The sequence below is a fragment of the Acomys minous genome (genome assembly GCF_964271855.1).
Source record: "Acomys minous genome assembly, chromosome: 3".
NCBI classification, from domain to species: domain Eukaryota; kingdom Metazoa; phylum Chordata; class Mammalia; order Rodentia; family Muridae; genus Acomys; species Acomys minous.
The window spans coordinates 73,564,884-73,577,559 of NC_140485.1; positions in this window are offsets into that span (position 1 = coordinate 73,564,884).

Here is a 12,676-nt window from a genome sequence, read left to right on the forward strand (position 1 = left end):
TTCCAACAGGCAGCCAGGGATAAGAAAGACAGGTCCTCACGATAGCCAAGAACCATGTCCGTGGATCTGAGCCATTACAACTGAAATGGAATGTAACTGATTGTATTATGTGAGCATTAAAGGCTTAATTCTAATACAATTAAAATATGAAGCTGAGAGGGTATGAAAGATTCCTGACCACAGGAGCTCTTTCTGCATCACACCCGGTACTCAGGGCAATCTTAGAACATCTTCTTGCACCCTTGTTTGCAAAGAACACATTATACCGCATACCTAATTAGTAATATTTTGGCTCACCAAGGGAACACTGTGCTGCCCAGGTATCCGAAGGACTGCTTGCTCATACTACTGCAAGTTAAGGAAATTAGATGGTGAGTAACAATTCTGAGTGAATTGGTCTTCCCAGGTGGTCTTTTCCTCTTTATCTCCAGCTCTTCCTTCTAAAATCCAAGTTGACCTTGGATTAAATATGAAGTCTAAGTCCCAAGTTCAAACATTTTTTTGTTGTTATTGATCTTAGTTTCTGTGTCTGTTTTGTGAGATAAAACGCCTTGACCTAAAACAACATCGGAGAAGAATGAGTTTATTTGGTTTACAATTTTTATGTTGCAGTTCCATCACTGAGGGAGAGATAAGACAGGAACTCACACAGCTAGTCACATCATGTCCATAGTAAAGAACAGAGAGAAATGAATAGGCTCATGCTGCCTGTTTGATTGCTTCTAGCTTTCTTTTGTTTTATGGAGTTAAAAACTCCTGCCCCAAGGAATGATGCCACCCACAATGGGCTAAGCCTTTCTATATTAATTAACAGTTAAGACAATCCCCTCTAGACATGCCCACAGGCCGATCTGAACTGAACACTCTCTTATTGAGGATTCTAGATAGTGGCCCATTGACATTTGAAACTAACCAACAAATTTTCATCTTTACGGTATTGTGAGTTGAACCAAGGACTTCTCACTTGCTTACCAAGCACCACCACTAAGCTCTAGTCCCACACATAACCAAAACTATTTGAAAGGGTAAGCTCATACCGAAGTCAGCAAGTCATGAGGAAGTATATAAAAATAGGACTCTCTATGAAACCAAAAAAAAAAAAAAAAACTATACCATGGACTCCATTACTCTACACAGCCAGATATTAACCCCTGATGTACCCTAGATACAGGATGCAAGGAATCCAAAAGTATCTTTGAAAGTGAAAATTCAACAACAAATGTACTGATGAGAGAAGAGTAAAGGTGTCTCATTCCATGCTGTTAGAGATAGAAGATGATAGATATTGAGGTCTCCCTTGGCATGAAAAGAGTCGTCTGCTGGGGAGAAGAAAGGTAGAAATTAATAACGGCTAAAAGTAGAGTGCCAACTTCAAAACTGGCAGTTGCCAGGGAATACCATATCTGAGTGGCAGAAGGTCAGAGACTACAGATCTGATGAATAACCTGCCAGCTGACTCTAAAACACCAATGTCAGTGTTTCCCAGACAGGAGAGGACATCTTAGGAGCTAGATACACACAGTTCCAGGACCCCTGATGCCATCATCTGAGTCCAAGAGTCACACAAAGGCCAGGGTTCACAGTGCCCACCTCACCCAGAACTTTTCTTCTACTTGAGTGGAAGGCACTCAATTCCAGCAACCAGACCTCAGATCCCTCCTGATTTCCCAAGGGCAGTGCCCAGATACCAGAGACAGTACCCCAACCTCCAATGCACAGTCTTACTGGTCTCCCAGGGGAGAACAACTGGGCAGTAGGAGCATACAAAGTCCCGAGTTTGAGATGGCATACCTCAGCCAAATCTGAGTTCTAGAAGCACAGCCTCTGCATAGCTGATTTCACAACACATCTAATTGTGTTTCTCTGAACTTTCCCCACCATCCTGAAAAGGATTCTAGACTCTAGAGATGTGCAGATGCAGCCTTCAGTTCAGATCTACTAGCTGTCTTGAGAAGACCAGCATAACCTCACTGGATCACAAAGGCTGGAGGAAAACAGCAGAATCCAGGAACAAACAGCCAAAACCAGAGACAACCAGATGGTTAAAGGCCAGCATAACAATACAGTCAACAAAATCCAGGGTGATATGACATCACCAGAACCCCCTCCAAAACACTGGATTTTCCAATGTAGTGGAAACACAGGAAAATGACCTTAAATCTATGCTTGTGGCGATGTTAGAGGCATTTAAAGAAGAAACAAATAAATCCCTCAAAGGAATATAGGAAAATACAATCAAATAAATAGAGGCCATCAAAGACATATAGGAAAACACAATTAAACCGGTGAAGGAAAGGAGGAATAAAATGGTTCAAGACCTGAAAATCCTGGGGATGGAAAACTTGAGAAGAGAACAGAGACCACAGAGGTAGGCATCATCAACAATATTCAAGAAATGGAAGAGAGAATCTCAAGTGTAGAAGATACAACTAAAGAAATCAACACATATGTCAAAGAAAATATTAAATCAAAAAAATTTCTGACACAAAGTACCCAAGAAATCAAGGATGTCATCAAAACACAAAACCTAAGAATAGTAGGAATAGAAGGGAAAAAAAGACTCCAGGCTCTAAGGACCAGAAAATATTTTCAAGAAAATTTCCCCAACCTAAAGAAAGAGATGCTTTTAAACATACAAGAGGCTTACAGAATACCAGATAGACTATACCAGAAAAGACATCCCTCTACCACATAATAATAAAAACACTAAATCTACAGAAGAAAGAAAAATATTAAAAGTAGAAAAGGGAAAAGTCCAAATAACTTATCAAGGCAGACCTATCAGAATCACACCTGACTTCTCAGCAGAGACTATGAAAGCCAGAAGGGTCTGGGCAAATGTCATGCAGACACTAAGAAACCACAGATGTCAGCCCAGACTACTATACTCAGCAGAGCTTTCAATCACCATAGACGGAGAAAACAAGATACTCCATGACAAAAACAAATTTAAACAATATCTATGCACCAACCCACCCCTACAGAAGATACGATAAGGATAGCTCCAACACAATGAGGTCAGCTACAACCAAGAAAACACTGTATATAAATAACTTCACAACAGCAAAACCAAAAGAAGATAAGCATACAACCACACTATCACCACCAACACAACAATAAAAGGAACTAACCATCATTGGTCACTAATATCTATCAACATCAACTATCCAATAAAAAGACACAGGCTGACAGAATGGTTGTGTAAACAAGATCCAACATTCTGCTACATACCAAAAAACACACCTCAGCAACAAAGATAAAGAGCAGGAAAAAATGTTTTCCAAGCAAACAGACCCAAGAAGCAAGCTAGAATAGCCATCCTAAAATATGATGAAATAGATTTTCAACCAAATTTAATCAAAAGAGGTGGGAAAAGACACTTTATTTGCATCAAAGGAAAAATCTACCAAGAAGACATCTCAATCTCTATGCTCCAAATACAAGGGTACCTGAGTTTGTAAAAGAAACATTATTAAAGCTTAAATTGAACATCAAACTCCACACATTAATTGTGGGAGACTTCAGCACACCACTCTCAACAGTGGACAGATCATTGAAACAGAAACTAAACAGGTAAATGATGAAATTAACAGAGGTCATAAATAAAATGGACCTAACAGATATCTACAGAACTTTTCACCCAAACACAAAAGAAAATATTTTCCTCTCAACACCACATGGAACCTTCTTCAAAATTGACCATATAGTCAGTCACAACTTGTACCTCAACTGGTACAAGAAAATTGAATTAACCCATTGTTCTTTATCACACCACCATGGACTAAAGCTAGACCTCAACAACAACAGAAATAACAAAAAGCCTACACACACATGGAAATGGAACAATACCTTGCTCAATGACCACTGGGTCAGGGAAGAAATAATAAAAGAAATTAAAGACTTCTAAGATTCCATGTAAATGAAGGTACAACATAAGCAAACTTATAAGACACCATGAAAGCAGTGCTAAAAGAAAACTTTATAGTGCTTAACTACTTTCATAAAAAAATTTGAAAGATCCCATACTAGCAACTTAACAGCTCACCTGAAAGTGTTAGGAAAAAAAAAAAAAGGAATCAAGCACATCCATAAGAAGTAGATGGCAGGAAATAATCAAACTCGGGGCTTAAATCAATAAATTAGAAACAAAAAGAACAATACAAAGAATCAACAAAACCAATAGCTGATTCTTTGAGCAAATCAACAAGTTTGACAAGCCCCTATCCAAACTAACTAAAAGACAGAGAGACCGTACCCAAATTAACAAAAGAAGAAATGAAAAAGGAGACATAACAATAAACACTGAGGAAACCAAAAAATCATTAGGTCTTACTTCAAAAGCCTGTATTCTACAAAATTGGAAAATCTAAAGGAAATGGATGGTTTTCACAATAGATTTCACCTACCAAAGTTAAATCAAGATTAGGTAAACAGTTTAGACAGTCCTATAACAGTTAAGGAAAAATTAAGTAGTCATCAAAAGTCTCTCAACTTGAAAAAAAAAGCTCAGTGCTAGATGGATTCAGAGCAGAATTCTACCACACCTTCAAAGAAGAGGTAATACCAATCTCTTCAACCTATTCCACAAATAAAAACAGAAGAAACATTACCAAACTCATTCTATGAGGCCACAGTCACCTTGATACCTAAATCACACAAAGACCTATTAAAGAAAGAGAAATTCAGACCAATTTCCCTTTTGAATATGATGCAAAATATTCAATAAAATACTAGCAAACCAAATCCAAGAAAACACCAAATGTATCATCTACCATAATCAAATAAACTTCATCCCAGGAATACAGGAATGGTTCAACATACAAAAATCCATCAATGTAATCCACCATATTAAAAAAAATCTGAAAGAAAAAAATTACATAATCATCTCATTAAATGCAGAAAAAACTTTTGACAAAAATCCAACACCCCCTTCATAATAAAAGTATTGGAGAGATCACAGATACAAGACCCATACCTAAATATAATAAAGGCTATATTCAGCAAGCCTATAGCCAATATCAAATTAAATGAAAACAGAGCAACTGCACTAAAATCAGAGTCAAGGCTGCCCAATCTCTCCATATCTCTTCAATATAGTACTACAAGTTATAGCTAGAGCAATAAGACAACTAAAGGGGATCAAGAGGATACAAACCAGAAAGGATGAAGTCAAAGTATTGCTATTTACAAATCATATGATATTTATATATAAGTGACCCCAAAAATTCCACCAGAGAACTCATACAGCTGATAAACACCTTCATCAAGTGGCTGGATACAAGATTAATTAAAAAAAAAAAAAGTCAGTAGCCCTCCTGTATACAAATAACAAATAACTTGAGAAAGAAATTGGGGAAACTACACCCTTCACAATAGCCACAAATAATATAAAGTATCTTGGTGTAACTCTAACCAAGCATGCCAAAGACATGTATGGCAAGTAATTCAAGTCTCTGAAGAAAGAAATTGAAGACGGCAGAAGATAGAAAGATCTCCCATGCTCATGGATTAGTAGGATCAACATAGTAAAAATTGGCCACCTTACAAAAAGCACTCTACAGATTCAATACAATCCCCCATCAAAATACGAACACAATTTTTACAGACCTTGAAAGAACAATTATAAACTTCATATAGAAAAACAAAAAAAAAAAAACAAGAATAGCTGAAACAACTCTATACTATAATATAACTTCAAGCTATACTACAGAGCAATAGTAATTTTTTTAAAAAATGTGTGGTACTAGCATAGAAATAGACTGGTTGATCAATGGAATCAAATTAAAGACTCAGAAATAAACCCACACATCTATGGACACTTAATTTTTGACAAAGAAGCCAAAACCATACAATGGGACAAAAAGACAGCATCTTCAACTGGTCTGGTCTAACTGGATGTCTACATGTAGAAAATGCAAATAGACCCATATTTATCACCCTGCACAAAACTCAAGTCCAAGTGGATCAAACACCTCAACATAAAACCAGATACAATAAATCTATTAGAAGAAGAAGAGGGGAAGATCCTTGAACTCATTGGTACAGGAGACAACTTCCTGAACAGAACACCAACAGCTCAGGCCCTAAGACCAATAATTAATAAACTTGAAACTGAAAACTTCTGTAAGGCAAAAGACACACTGTAAATAGAATGAAATGACACTCTACAAATTGGGAAAATATCTTCACCAATCCTACATCCAACAAAGAGCTAATATTGAAAATATATAAAGAAATAAAAAAAATCAAACACCAACAAACAAAATAACCCAATTAAAAAATTAGGGCATAGAACTAAACATCTCGAATGGCTAAGAAGCACTTAAAGAAATGCTCAAATAGTCATCAGGGAAATGCAAATCAAAGCGACTCTGAGATTCCATCTTACACCTATTAAAATGGCTAAGATCAAAACCTCAAGTGGCAGCACATGCTGGTGAGGATGTGGAGAAAGGGAAAGACTCCTCCCCTGCTGGTAGGGAGTGCAAACTTGTACAACCACTCTAAAAATCAATCTGGTACTTTTTCAGAAACTTGGGCCTAGTTCTACCTCAAGACCCAGCTATACCACTCGTGGGTATATACCCAAAAGATGCTCCACCATACCACAAGGACAATTGCTTAACTATGCTCATAGCAGCCTTATTTGTAATAGCCAGACACACAACCTAGATGTCCCTCAAATTGTCATACATTTACTTAATGGAATACTACTCAGCTATTAAAACCAAAGAAATTATGAAATTTGCAGGCAAGTGGATACAACTAGGAAAAATCATCCTGATTTTAGCCATATAGTACAGGATTATCATACTACAATGCACAGACCCAAAGAAGATAAGTAACAAGGAGGACCCAAGGGAGGGTGCTTAATTTTCACTCAGAAGGGGAAATAGAATAGACAGAGGTAGTGGTTGAAGAGAAGGAATAAAGTAGAAAACACAGAAAGATATAAGGGCAGAGATCAGACCTGGAGAGAGCAAAGGTGAAAGGAGAAAATGCCTGTGGGGGAAAAAAAAAAGAAACTGTGGTGTGGTAAGCTCTGTGACAAGCTGGAAATCTAAGTCAGGGTAGTCTCCTGGGAGGATATGAGGAGGGACTCTAGCAGAGACTCCTAGTGACAGCAGCCATAGAGACAGAACAGGATTCCCCTAACTAGACAAGACTCCTAGTAGATGGAGAGGAACAACACTAACCCACCCAATCCAAAATTTACCCTGCCTACAAGATACGCAGGGATAAAGATAGAGCAGAGATTAAGGGAATGTCCTACCAACACTTGGCCCAACCCAAGACCCACACTATGAGAGAGAGCCAATCCCCAACACTATTAATGATAGTCTGCTATGCTTGCAGACAGGAGACTAGCATGGTTGTCCTCGGAGGGGCTCTACCCAGAAGCACTTTGAAACAGATGCTGAGGCTCACAGCCAAACATTGGGAAATACTTATGAAGTCTTGTAGAAAAGTACAGGGGAGGGGGAAAGGACGTGAAGGAAACAGGAGCTCCACAAGAAGATGAACAGAGCCAACTAACCAGGGCCCAGAGGGGGCTTGCTGAGACTGAAGCACCAACCATGGACCATACATGGACCGGACATTGGCCCTGTACACAGATATAGTCGATGGCAGCTCAGGTTTCATGTGGGTCCTCTAGTAATGGGAACGGGGCCTGTCTCTGACCTGGACTTTGTTGCCTGCTTTTTGATGACTTCCTCTTGGCAGGACTGCCTTGCCAGGCCACAGGAGAAGAGAACATGCTCGGTCCTGATGTGACTTGATGAGCTGGGGTGGATGGGAAGTGAGGCTCCCCTTTTCTGGGGAATAGGGGAGGGAGGAGGGGTGAGAAGGAGGGTGGGACCGGTAAGAGAGGAGGAAGGAGAGCTATGATCAGGATGTATGATGAGGAGTGCCTTTCCAGGCTGCACTTTTCACACTCATCGCCTGCCCATGAATTCACCACCATTCCAACCATGCTGACATGTATTTACAATTATTCCCATTTTGAAGATGAGAGAAACAGTCTTCAGAGTGCTAGAGACTGCCAGCTGGAAAGACCCCATGAACAGACTCTGGGAGGAGATATATAAATGAGCTCAGAACTGGAGGCGGGGCCTTTGGAGACTTCGGATAGTTTTGGCTGTTTATTGCTCCACTTGGAGACGCGCTCCTAGAGAGAACCACTTGAGGGAAGGCTTTGGGGCTCCGGCTCCTGCTGAGGTTCTGGGTTCTGGTTACTCCAGGTTCCAGCAGAATAAATCCTGCTGATTATACCAGGAGAATCGTTCTTTATGGTTTTGTTATTGTGTTTCTTAATCCTCTCTTCCTATTGTTTTGGTTAGTCGGGTTATAAGTGACGTACACTCGGTTAATAAGTTGTAATAAAATATATTGGTTAAGAAAACTGAGCCTACAGGCAACCACCTCATGGTGCCACAAGATTTGAGTACACATAGTTAAAACTCAATGCAGGCCCTTTTCTCTGAGTGAGGAGTGTTGCCTTCCCCCTGGGGAGACACAGCTCTGCTGAGATGGATACAAAGGGGAACCAAAGGGAATATAACAGACTTTTTTTTTTTTTGGTCTGTTTTTTGTAGAGACCAGGAATATCTCTGACCATTGGATTACTTTATCAAACTAGAACTCTTTGGAGCTGGCGTATCACAAATATTTTCACATCTATTTGAGAAGAACAAAGGAGCTGTATATGAATGTCAGTATTCAATCACCTACCGCATGCAGACTTTCTTCTATCCCTGGTCATTGCCCTACGCTGTCCTCTTACATTTTTCACTCGCCCTCTTTCCTCTCCTGAGTTTCTCATCACTCTTTCTTCTACCGGGAGCCAAGGGTTGACCTCTCCTCTCTCATGGTTCTACCCGCCACGTATCAGAGCTGCCCAACGACAGATTGTGCCAAATCAAGAGAGAACTATGTTTACCTGCTGGACCCTGGGTTAAGAGTTGAGGTTCATTATGCCAATCCATCTTCATGACAACCCTGTCGAGTGTACGCTTCTCTCCACCAATCAGAAAGCGGGCTGAGAAAATGAGGAAACCTGGCCAAAGGCACAGAGTATCAGACCCGGGCTTGGAAACCTGCCCTAACCTGGCAGCCATCGTTTTCCCCACAGTGCAATGCGTCTGCAAGAGCTAGGGAAGGCAGCCCAACTGGACTGGTTGGTGGGTGAGTAAAGCCAAGGTGTGCAGGCCCAGTTTGGTTATTAGAATATTGGAAGTAGTTCAGACTAAAGTCCAAGATCCCGGCAAAGGTCATGATAGGAACACGATTTTGTACTCAAATTGAAATTCTAAAAACACTTTTACTGAAGAGAACATTTCCAAAGTTGTAGGCAGGACGAAAGAAGATGAAGAATAACGCATAACGAGAGCTATAGTAACGAGTAGGTGCTCTTACCTACGCTAGCCTAGAACGACAAAGAAGAGACGGAAGTGCCTGGAACCTGGAGACAGTGGAACACGAGGAGCAGCTTTCACACACAGAGAGAGAGAGAGAGAGAGAGAGAGAGAGAGAGAGAGAGAGAGAGTGAGAGAGAGAGAGAGAGAGGAGAAAGAGAGAGAGAGAGAGAGAGAAGCACAGCAAGGAAGATGGGACATAAAACCCATCCTTGCTCTCTTCCGTCACTTGATCGACTGCTGGAGCTGGTCTGATGAACCCAACGTAGAAGCTAGAGCGACAGTGCCCTCTACACAGGTGGCCTCCCCAGGCAGAGCTATGTAGGAGGAGTGGGGAAGACTGGGGGCCCGAGGAGCCCAGGCAAGGAACCCACCATCCTAGCTTCAAAAAGAAAAAAAGAACCATAGAGGCTCCAAGTCGGACTGCCGGGAGGGTGTGGGGTTGCGGGCGCAGATGATCATGGGAAACCTGCTGAGCTGAGGCTGTGATGCTCCCAGGGGCTCAGAGTTCACCCTGTGCTTCTCATTTTGGCTGTTTTGTAATTCATTTTTCCGTTCAACACCTGATACCAGCCCTGCCTTTTCAAACTGCTTTTCTGCTTTTCCTTCTTCCTGCTCTCCAAAAGCGTAGCTGACGTGCTTGGAGAGATGGCTTATGGTTAAGAGCCAGTGCTGCTCTTAGGCCCCAGGCTCTGTTTCCAGCACCCACATAAGATGGCTGGCAACCACCCCTAACTCCAGTTCCGGGGGATCTGCCTCCCTCTTCTGGCCGACCTGGGTACTGCATGCATGTGGTAGGCAGACATTACATACACATACACAGAGAGAAATTTAAAATCAGTGGTTATTACAGAGGGTTTTTTTGTTTTGCTTTGCTTTGTTTTGTTTTCCTTCCTTTTAAGTCCCGGCTTCCTTTCTCACTAGTTGTGTGATCTGGAAAAAAAATTACTAAACATGTCTTTCTGTTAGTTTCCTCATTAGTAAAGTTATATATAATGGCAATCATTATCTAACTGAATAAAAGTATCCCAACACTCCACTGCCTCTTGCTAAAGAACTTCTAATCTTGTGACTTAAGGAGGACTGATACATTACTCAAAATATATATTTTGTAAATTTTAGTGAAATTGGAATAAAATGGCTGTAACTTAGGAATGTCAATTCCTTATTTAGTAATAAAATCATGGTAAACACATATACTTTATCCTTCTTCTAAGGTTTCTGAGGTTCAAAAGCATCCTGGATAAATGTTCACAATCCAGCTCTCCCACATTGTTAAACAAATTAACTCACAGACAAAAAAAAAAAAAGCATGCTTTACCTATGGTATATGTTCAATAAGGTTTAACATTTTTCAAAGGTTTTTTTAAAAGTGCTTCTCTTAATGAAGCCATGAAAAACGAATATTTCCACGGATAGCCTTGTACCCAGCATAGGTTCATTCTCACAACTCCCTCACATGAGCTGTGAGCTAGATAGACAATCTCTGCAAATGCTCATGAGTTCTAGCAAATGCCCAGACAGGGATGCACCAGCCGCTCTGGCCAACTATAAGGAGATGTGCTAATGGGCACAGAGAAGTCGCCCCTCAAGAGGGGCTCTAAGGCTGCAGCCATAAGTCAACGGGAAGCCAGAGGCGGAGAACAGCGAGTTAAAGGCAGGGGGTACAAAGTGTAACTTGAAGAATGTGGACTTGGGGCAGTCAAATAACTAAGGATGGATCCCCAGGCCCCATCCACAGCTATGGGTAAGGAATATTGATCTAATCCAAACCGCAGCCGCCGTGGAGCTCAGCTGGCAAAGCACCTGGACATTTGGGTATTAAGTTTGGTACCCAGGAGATAAGCAGTCTTTTCCTGAACAGCGAGAGGATGTGCTTTGCCTGCACACAGCATCAGCAGAGTCCATTTGCATAGGAGTCACTTCATTTGCATAAAAACCATGGCAGGAGCAAATGGGAACAGAATGGGGCTAAGCAATAAAAAGACTTTTAAGAGGCAAAACTGTAAGAACTGCTATCACACAGGCTGGGAGGTCCTGTGCTTGGTTTGCTGTGCCGTAGGGAAGGAGGTTGGCAATATGCCCACTTTACCTGCAAGGTAGGCATAGGATAGCCCTCTGCTGGAGGACATATTTGTGAGGAGAGGAAAAGTGATGGCAGAGTAGGGTCAGTGTTGGGGTTTAAATGTGAAATGCCCCTATAGTCTCCTATGTTTGACCTCTTGCTCCCTAGCAGGTGACCCTGTTTTGGAAGGCCATGGAACCTCGGGGATGTAGAACTTCACTGGAAGAAGAGGGTCACTAGGAGGAGGGCAGGCCTTGACCCTTCATAAAATGGCCCCACTTCCTGTCTGCTCTCTCCTTCTTGACAGTGAACACTGCACAGCTACTCCACATTCATGCAGCCTAGCTACCCGACCATGATGGGCTGTGCCCTTCCTACTTTAATTTGTTGTTTGTTTGTTTGTTTGTTTGTTTTGGAGGAGGGGTTGTTGGTTATTTGGTCTTTGCGGTAATAAAAATAGCAACACAGCCAGAAAGGAAGTGAGGCCAAACCACATCAGCTGGAGTAATTCATATGAGAAACAAAGGCAGGCGGAGAGCAGGCTCCAGCCCACGGGTGTGTTAAAGGGATCCCAAGGGCACAACGCTGACTCACATTTCTACCCCGTCACTCACTCTGGTCAGTCTCTACCTCTGACCAACATTGATAAAAACTCACTCCACATCTTCTAACAGACAAGTCATTTCATGACAGACACAGGGTTTGCACCTTACACTCAAACAACCCTACATGGCAACCAAACAGTACCCGGACTCAGAGAGCTTAAACAGCTGGTCTAACTTTATGCAACTAATGAAAAGGATTTGAATAGAGCCTTAGCCTCTTAGTCCATGCAATGAAGCCCACATAGTCCCTTGAGGATGGCAAACAAACAAGCCAGGCCCTGATCCCTTAGGAGAAGATGATGCTTCAAGTCTGCATCAGTCGTTCACGTTTTAGTGTGATGGATTTCCAAGCCAGTCCTGGGAGTAAAAAGAACACCCGGGTGCTCTAGAAAGGAACAATGAGGGTTCCACCAAGGGGTAGAGCACAAGCACTACAGTGGACACGGAAAAGGATTTCCCGCTCACACAAGTTCTACCCCTCTTCTGTGGGACTCCCAGGGTTCATCACTAGGCATTGTAGAAAGTCAGTAAGTACTAATACGCCCTGACACTCCTCCAGCTGTGCTGAGTATGTGGGCATTGGTGTGTCA